The sequence below is a fragment of the Tympanuchus pallidicinctus genome, unplaced genomic scaffold (genome assembly GCF_026119805.1).
Source record: "Tympanuchus pallidicinctus isolate F22 unplaced genomic scaffold, pur_lepc_1.0 scaffold13, whole genome shotgun sequence".
Lineage (NCBI taxonomy): Eukaryota > Metazoa > Chordata > Aves > Galliformes > Phasianidae > Tympanuchus > Tympanuchus pallidicinctus.
Window position 1 is genome coordinate 16,158,666 of NW_026294648.1, and position 8,407 is coordinate 16,167,072.

Below are 8,407 nucleotides of genomic sequence, written 5' to 3' on the forward strand. Positions count from 1 at the left end.
CATAGGGCAGAATGAGATCATCATCCCAGACACTGGTCAATCTCCTGCCCTTAATGTTTGGTTTCTTTTCAGTTGTTTAATTTAATAAGACGATGGAAAATCGTGCAGCTCAGGCCCAGACAGACAGGACTGTGTGGGAAACTGCAGGACAGGAGCAACCTCCAAGCCTTACAGCTCTTCTGGGCCGAGACTTACCTCAGTTGGCAGCCCAGCGCCAAAAGCACCCCCTAAAACATCACTGTGGTTCTTGCTGGGCATCAAAACGCTGCTCACCAAGAATTCAGGATGATACAAGGTTCTGCTTTGGGGCTAGGGCTGCTAGCTCCAACGAATGTGCAGCACAGATACAATTTCTCACCAGGCTCTCTGCCAAGTTCACAGATTTAGGTAGCACAGCACCTTCCCCTCTGCAAAAGCATCTCCCCAGCCAGGATCCCTTTCCAGCCCCAGACTCTCCTCTCAGAAAGCTGGAGTCCCCCATCCAACTAACCCTCTCCACTAATAAGGATGAACTAGGAGCTTCCTCCAGGCCACTGGACTGCAGAGCCCATGGTTGCCAGCCGACACTTTTCAACTCTCAGTTCCTGCCAAGAAGCACAGCTAAAAACTGTACTCCATCTCTGCAATAACTGCATGGGTAGGAAGTCACTCTTGACTGCGCACCTTGCTGACAGGGGTCACCCCTACACTTTCCAATGCATTAGCAGCAGATTTTCTAAGACATTTTGCAGCTGAAGAGCTTCCCATAGCCGCCAGCATCCTAGGAGCCAAGACATGAATGAGTTGTGCACAGCCTTTCTTTTCAGCAGAAAAGCTATTTTCAATCCAAGTCCATGTAGGGTGGAGCTCAGTGTCCAACCAGGCCAAAAAAACCACTACAATCCACAAGACCAATGCCTGGCAACCTTTGCTTGCAGACTGATGTCTGTTCTATTTTGGGGATAGAAGAAATTTAGAATAAAAAGATATATAAATTAAAAAACAAAGGCGGCTATGAGAAGTGAATAGAGGGAAGGGCCAGATTTATCCTGTGTATTTTGGTCTAAAGAACAACGCTCTAAAGACCATGAATCAGAATCGCTTTCTTTTCTATTTCTAAACACAGCTTACAAGGTATCGTTTATATCATGGGCTGAGAACAGAAGAGCACAGCCCCAAAATATTTTGTATTCAAACCATGGCTCCTTGCACAACAGCGGGGCCCTTGGGAGGATGAGGCAGGGAAGCAGCCACCAGCCATAGACATACAACCAGGATCCCAAGCAAGGAGCTTTCCTCTCTGACACCACTACAGTATCTGTTGGGACACCTTGTTCTCTTCTGATGCTGGGATTGCAAGAAAAGGACAAAGCAGAGTTGCCAAAGTGACCTGATGACTGGAAAATAAGGGAAGTTTAGTATATTTATGGTAATGGCAAAACAGGCAACCCACCATGGGCAGAAATGGTTCACATGCTGTCAGCACCTACAAGAGAATCAGATCACACAGACTTCCTACATAACTGGACCTCTAGGTTCTGCTTAATACAGGCAACACCCCAACAACTCCTTTTGTTGGGGTGTTCTTTCTACCATGTTACCTCCACCTTCCCTACAGCACAATTTGTCTAAAACAGGGTATGTACAGCTTCTCTTACTGCTTTCAGATGCTTCTTTAACATCCATTCACAAAATGCAAAACACTGGCAAGAGTATCTCCAGAGTCCCTTCTCTGCCTGACCAGGGCTGGATTATTAACATCATTACAGAAGTCTGCAATTACTTCTCTTGGCAGAACGCAAAAAAGGGCAGAAGAGAAAAGAAAGTACACTGGGCTAAATGCCTTTCCATTATTTTCCCTGTTTAGCTATCTTCTTTAATTGCACTCATAATCCAGCTCCACTAGAGAAGTGAATATTCACTGAAATAATGACCATCTGTGATCTGTAGACTAATGAGAACCAGAACAAAGCTGAGGACCAGCATTGACGCACCCCAAGCACTGCTGGCATCTCAGTCACTGGTCTCCAAGGAAAAAGGTAAACATCTACACAAAGCTGTGAAGTTCAACCTAAGATTTCATTAGTGATGCAGTATGAGGGGACCCTAGATACCCCTTAACACCAGGTGATATTCACTATCACTATCCCTTCTTCCCACCTTGTTCCACCCACAAAGGACAGCACCTGCTACCTGCTCTCCCACCTCCCATCACAGCAAGCCACTTCCAGCTTTAAAAGAAACAAATAAACCAGCTTACTCCAAAACATTGAAATTAGCCTTCCAGCAGAGACACTACACCTTATCTTCTGAAGATCACAGCAACAGTCTCTCTTCACAGCTATGCAGCAGGGACTCCCAGGAGCATCTGTGAGCTGTCAGTCTTTTGACAGGAACAAAAACCTACTGAAGAGGCAGGAAAAACAGCTGTAAGCATTTCAAAGGAGGAAATGAGACAAGGAGACTGCTTATAAGCATCTGGCCCATATGGATTGACATGAGCAAGCGGCCGCAACCCTGACCAGAGCTTCCCATTTCAGACAGTTGTCCTGCTCCCCACATCCTCAGCTGCGCGTCAAACCAGCAATTATTTTATTTATGTCAGTAATGCTGAGGCCACCGTGCCTTGTGGGGATAGCTGTGGTGGTGCAAGAGTGTGTTGCATCCCACCTGGGCACAGCCCCAGCAACCAGCCTGCCTGGGACGCTGCATTTCCACAGGCAGCCGCCATCCTCGTGACTCCCAGCTGCTGAAAGGCAAAGATAAACTAACAGGGCTCAACCAGCAACACATGCAAAAAGAGAAAGAACAGCTCTTTGCTGATAGTAACCCCACTGAGGACACGTGGGCTGCCTCTTCATCCCCACGTCATTCACAAACCCAGTGACAAAGAGAGCGCTGAGTTGGCCAGACCCACAAAACACAGATCTGACCCGCTGGTTGTTAGAGGAGCACACCTGAACTAATTCTTCCAAGCGGGCCAGACAGGACTTGCTTGTCATTCTTTACATTTTTAATCTGTGGCCAAAAAAGCCAACAGCTGTCAGGCTGGTGGGATGCCCTAGCACCCTGCCTGGCCTGGGCACATCATGCTGGGAGCAGCCCCTGCCCATTGCACAAAGAGCTTTGATACCTCAGGACTGAGCATCCTGGTATTGGCAGAGCACATGCTGGCATGTCCTGCTCCCCCAGCCTTTGAAGCAGAGATTTCTGCCTCTTTGCTCCATTGCTTCTCACTCAGAGAAGAGGGTTTGCCGTGTGTATGGCTGACAGATCACAGAGCTCACCAATCCTGTTAAACCCAGAGCCAGAACGTATCTCAGACACACAGCCAGTGGTGCCTGCTGCCCAGCACTAGATCCTGCAGCCATACACAGGCCCAAGTCCCACCCTGGGGCTGCTGTCAAAACCACTACTTGTCAGGAACGGGGGCATCAGGCACACAGTGCTGCAAAGTGCCCATCCTGAGGTTTGTGATGGGGCTCAACCATCCCTGACAGACAGGATTTCCTGACCCCACGCTGGCAGTAGGCAATGCTACAAAGTCTTAGGCTGCATGCTGCTAAAGCGCAGAAAACAAAACCTGGTAGAAATGAGTTTTGTGAAGGAGCTGAGCAGCACAGCAAGATCCCTTGCACTGATGTAAAGGAGGGGGCATGGGGATTGATCCCCCCCAGGCATGGCATCAGCCTTGTTGTACCATCTGACTACGCCGGGACGGGGCTGGGTATCTGCAGGGCTGCATAAGCCAGCACTGCAGGCTAAGACTAAAGCTATGCTAAATGCTGGCATGCACAATCACAACCCATGCCTCACCTATCCCAAAGCATCCCAGCACTCCCCCAGAGAAGCCAACAGCAGGGGCACCTTCATTAAGACCCTTGCCATCCAATAAGCTCGAGAGAAACAACACATCCAGCTGAACAAAACCTAAACATGTGCAGCAGAGGACACAACAGTGCCACACTGATGGGCAGCAGTCACAGGGCTGGCAGTGATTATAGCACTCACTGTCAGCTGAGCTGCTCTGCTTGGAGCCATCAGCATCTCTCAGCCACACCACCCAGAGCCCTGGTGCCAGATCATTGCTCAGCTGCCTTCAGTCCTGAGATCACACCTCTCACCTTCCCAACTGTTCCCAAAACAGTTGTGAGAACAGCAGGTGCCTCTGGGCTGGAAAAGGCCTTAAGGATGTAGGCAAGGTAATGCTGGCAGTGTGTTACAGCCTGAGCAAATCTCAGGACGTTGGAGGGGACAGCAGTCCTCATGCACACCCAGCCACCAGCACTGCATGCTGAGCTCAGCCACAGCTGCTTGTGCAATGCTCCAACTCCCCAAGGGTCAATAGAAACGTATGTGCAAAGATGTCAACAACAGATGCCTATCTAAGGGTTGGGAGAGGAGCACAGCAAGGTGATATTGTGTCATTCATTACAGTAACCCAATTAAAAAAAAAAAAAAAAAAAAAAAGCATTACTTAATACACCCTTGCATCACCCTCATCACACAACTAAGACCAACTCTTTTTAATCTGCTTGGATTGAACGTTTTGTTCTGTAAGTATGAAGTAAGGTTGTTTAATGAACTTCTTCCAAAATTAGCACCCAGCTTTATCTTTGACATGAATCCAGGAGCTTCTATCACTACATTTACGTTCAGCTTTTTGGACATTGAGCTCACAGAGCAGCTGAACACATACAGCACATTTCAGAAGCAATAGTACCCAGCACACAAAGATTAGCAATCAGCTCCTAAATACTAATGCCTCATATGGCTGCTGCTTCCAGGGTGGCAAGGAACTTCTGCCTTGTAATAAGTTACAAATTAATATTTGTAATTGCACCATGGGGTTGATAGCCTGTCAGTCACATGCTCTGACAGCGGGCATGGATTACAAAGAGGAACATCAGCCTTCCCAGGAAAGAAATTGCAATGACCCCAGTCTGCAAACTGCAAGGAAACAACGTAGCATCGAAAGTCAAACCCACTCTCAAGGAAAAGCCAAGCCAACAGGGCCATGTCTACAGAGGGACGGATCTCCCTGCAGGACTCTGGTCTCCAGCATTCAGCATTTTAAGGAGAGGGATGCAAAGTGTTGTAACTTTAAAAAAGAAAAAAAAAGAAAAATCTGAAAAATGTGCCATGAAACGCAGAAGTATGCAGAGCGGGTGTGTGGTTTTGCTGAGCACACGGCCTCCTTGTGTCACCCCACCTATCACTCAATGCTGTGCAAAACAGGTTACCAAGGACACAGGTAGGGGCAGCTTCACCAGGTTAGCTTCTAGCATCTGATACAGAACCACCAAAACAACCTCAGGGCCAAATGGGGCCGCGTTAAGTGATAAACGGTGCTCGCTACTGATCGCTACCACCAACTTTAATATAGAAGTGGGTTAAAATATCCATGCAGGTATAGAAACATCACAGGCATGCCCTCCCTCCCTCAGCCCACTGCCAACCATGTACAAAACAAAAAGCATTTCTCTTCCCTCAGTGCATAAAGCCAACCACGTTAGCAAAAAAATGCAATGGATGCACTGATGCTACAAGTGGAGCATTTGCAGTTTTACTATGTAAGTTTTACCATAAAAGCATAAGTGTATCACTGTACACTTAAATCACTGGCAGCTGAGCAAAATTACTGTCGCTAACATTCTTTTTGAACAGTCATTAAAAGCAGAATTCTCCTTTGCGTCTCATTTCTGTACAGCAAGTTAAGCTGCTGCACGAGGGCCAAGAAAACATAGGAAAAAGTTTGGAGAAGGTCCTGCTGGAGTGGATGTGGCAGCAAATCCACTGAACCAGGCTGCAGTTCCTTCACTTACTGTCTTAATCTCTCAACAATTGAAACCCAGAGCACAGGAGGCAGTAAGGCAGCCCCAGGGGATGGGGGTCCTCTGCCTTTATCCCAAACCTGAGCATCCATCAGACAAACATCTAATGAAGTCTTCAGTCCCCACAGCTCTCCCCACTGAGAAGCTAATCCAGACAAAACCAGCAAATAGGTTTCTGGAGATTTGGGCATTCTATAATCTGAGTGGATATTTGCCTACTTTATAGGAGGGGTGACTTGGTCTGATTAGCTTTGATAAGAGAACAAAGACCCCGGCTTAGCACGGCTCTTTCTATCTAGTACTGAATAACTGAATTTTATAATCATGTTATGATCTCTTCACCAGACAAAGAATGAGTAAGTCGTCTTTCACAAGCAGAGAATTCTTCCGAAGGAGCTCAGTTACAACCCAGGCAACATCCTCAAATTGTTCAACTCCTGGCCGAGATTAACGAGCTGCGATAAGAGCAGCGCCGCAAAATAAATAAAAAAAGAAAGATTTCTCTTCACAAATTATCCTAAATACATCTTTTTAAAAGCATTCCAACACAAACCAGCAATCTTAAATCCTCTACTTGCACCCCACAGTGCCCCTGGGGCTGAAATGTGCAGAATATTGCACCCAGGGGATGGGCCTTGTGTCAGCTAATCCCTTGCACGGCTGCTGCCCGCCGCCAGACTACCGGCAGCTCCTCTTTGAACAAGATGCCTTTTCAAAACAGATTGAATTTCTATACATCATTATGCACAGCACTAACATATGTTGATCTCGGCAACTATTCCTTCTTTATATCCAGGTTCCAGCTGTTGCCTTTAAAGTGACTCTGTAAGTCTCCCAAGCACGAAGGAGGTTTTCTTCTCAAGTTACCCAGCTCACTTGAGGAGTCACAAGTGTTACCCGCTGAACAACGGCTCCAAATTCTCGTGCTAAAGCTATTTATCTGAGATATCTATTATCTTTTATAGTCTCTTCCACAGACTGACCAAAAAACAGGAAGCCCAGCTCCAGTTTGCACACACATTCCTCTGGGATTGTGTAACAGCAATAACAACCCCGAGGCTGATTCAATGGCATTTGCTCAGAGCTATGCAACAGCTCTCCTGAAAAGAGCAAAACGAGCCCAAGTGATGCTCTGCTCCAAGGTGCGGATGCTCCTGCAGAGCAGATGCGTGCAGCCTCTCCCAGGGAAGCACTACCAAGGAAGCTAGATTCCCCTCCGTGTGTCTCCACTATTTTCACTCAGATTAAAACTTAAAAGTCGCTCTGTTGCTCTGAGAGGACACGTTAGCTCTGTGAGCATCAGGATTTGATGCTACCTCCTACCGGGGCTCTCCAGCCCCCCCCCCCGTGCCAAAGAAAGCCCAAAGCCTCACCCTCTCTGAAAGCCCCCACCGCTCCCCTTCCCTTCGCAGCCTCCCAACAAGAAGCCATTGTTCGGGGCAGCGCGGGGACGTTTCCTCTCCCGGCCCCAATTAAAAACGTACAAAAATAAACCCGCACACTCTCGCCCCACGACTTCGCTTTATCCCACCCACTCCACCAGCTCCGCTTTCCTCGCTCTTTCTGCTGTCGGCCACGTTCCTCTGCACAAAAGACCAAAGTGAAGCGCAGTCCCCGTCTCAGTGCCGCCCTGCGGGATCCCACAGCTCGGCAGCCGGTCGCTGCTTTCCCAGCTCTCACAAACCCGAAGTTTAGCACAAGTCGGGCTCCGGTTGTTCACCGACCCAGGCTTGGGAGGGGGATGGAGATGGAGGGGAGGGAGGGGGGGGTGGGGGGGCATTTTTTACGGGGTTCAATCACCCAAAGTCCCTTTCACGACCGCAAAGGACCCGGAGCGCCCCGTCGTCACCAGGAACGCATCGGGGCCATTCACCAGACGCAGGGGGGGAAGACAAGCGGGGGGTGGGACAAGCAGGGCCGGGTGGAACCCCGCGGAACCTCCGCGGCCGCTGGAAGGATGCTCGGCCCGAAACGAGTGCACAGCAACTTTTTTTTTCCCCAAGTTAGAGCCGGGCTGGGGAGAACTCCCAGCAACACTCACCGCCCGCACGCCGAGCCGAGCCGAGCCGAGCCGAGCCGAGCCGAGCCGAGCCGAGCCGAGCCGAGCCGAGCCGAGCCGAGCCGAGCCAAGCCGAGCCGAGCCGAGCCGTCCTGCCCCGTGCCGTGCCGTGCCGTGCCGTGCCTCAGCCCCGCTGCCCGCGCTCGTTGTGCCCCAGCCCCATCGCCCCTGCGGATTGGACCCCGGAGGCCGCACATCACGGCGGCCCAGCACGACGATTAGGCGGCGGCGGAGTCACTCAGGGTGGGGAGGAGCCGGCCGTCCCGGAGCACCGCCTGCCTTGCCTTGCTTTGCCTTATCCTGCTCCGCGTGGCCCTGCTACCCCGCGAACATCCCCGTTCCGTGGATCTCAGTTCCCATGCACGCGTTGTTCCGGTCCTGCAAGCTTTCCTCGTTCTTCCCTTGTGTGCGTTTCTCCTTCCCTACTGGCTTCCATCCCTTCTGTCCTACGTGCATCCCTGGGGATGCGTTCCTCCTCCCGGCTCAGGGCTCTTCTTGCAATCTTAACTTCTCCACCCTGAGCTGGAGGTGCTGA

At 49.9% G+C, this 8,407-nt stretch overlaps 1 protein-coding gene across 4 annotated transcripts in view; it reads right to left on the bottom strand.

Moving 5' to 3' along the window:
• Nucleotides 1-7,948, bottom strand: part of PLS3 (plastin 3) — a 44,764-nt gene extending 36,816 nt beyond the window's left edge. Inside the window, exons 1-2 of one of the 4 annotated variants that reach the window (XM_052672976.1) lie at nucleotides 7,934-7,948; nucleotides 7,855-7,863 (exon numbers count right to left, since the gene is read on the bottom strand). The gene's annotated coding sequence lies outside the window, so the exon portion shown is untranslated. Of the gene's footprint in view, nucleotides 1-2,239; nucleotides 2,386-7,854 lie in introns of those variants that run through there. The other 3 variants (XM_052672973.1, XM_052672974.1, XM_052672977.1) reach the window with 3 other exon arrangements.
• Between the last annotated feature and the right edge of the window lie 459 nt (nucleotides 7,949-8,407).